Source organism: Penaeus monodon, chromosome 28 (assembly GCF_015228065.2).
Source record: "Penaeus monodon isolate SGIC_2016 chromosome 28, NSTDA_Pmon_1, whole genome shotgun sequence".
Classification (NCBI taxonomy): domain Eukaryota; kingdom Metazoa; phylum Arthropoda; class Malacostraca; order Decapoda; family Penaeidae; genus Penaeus; species Penaeus monodon.
This window is the reverse complement of record NC_051413.1, coordinates 13,664,197-13,664,460: the sequence shown is the minus strand read 5'-3', so window position 1 is coordinate 13,664,460 and position 264 is coordinate 13,664,197. Positions and strand designations below refer to the sequence as shown.

Genomic DNA, 264 nt, shown 5'->3' with positions numbered 1-264 from the left:
ATGTAAAAAGTGGATAACACACGATGATTTATATATAAATCTATAAATGCACACATATACATACTTATGTATTCACTCTTATGCAAATATTGTATAATACAAGGTTAAAAAAAAGTGATTCGGTTTTCAAATCAGTATGAGCCATACACTTTGATAATAGTACATGTGACGAGGCTAGTGTTTTGGTGGTTTCCTTTGTCAAAAATACTGCTGACCTGTTTCTACTGTATGATTACTGGAGTTTTCTAATTATATGCAGAGATG

At 30.7% G+C, this 264-nt stretch overlaps 1 protein-coding gene across 1 annotated transcript in view; it reads right to left on the bottom strand.

Annotated features, from left to right (window-relative positions):
* The window catches only part of LOC119591046 (loricrin-like), a 4,120-nt gene that overhangs the window by 2,478 nt on the left and 1,378 nt on the right, over positions 1-264 (bottom strand). The gene's annotated exons all lie outside the window — the stretch shown is intronic.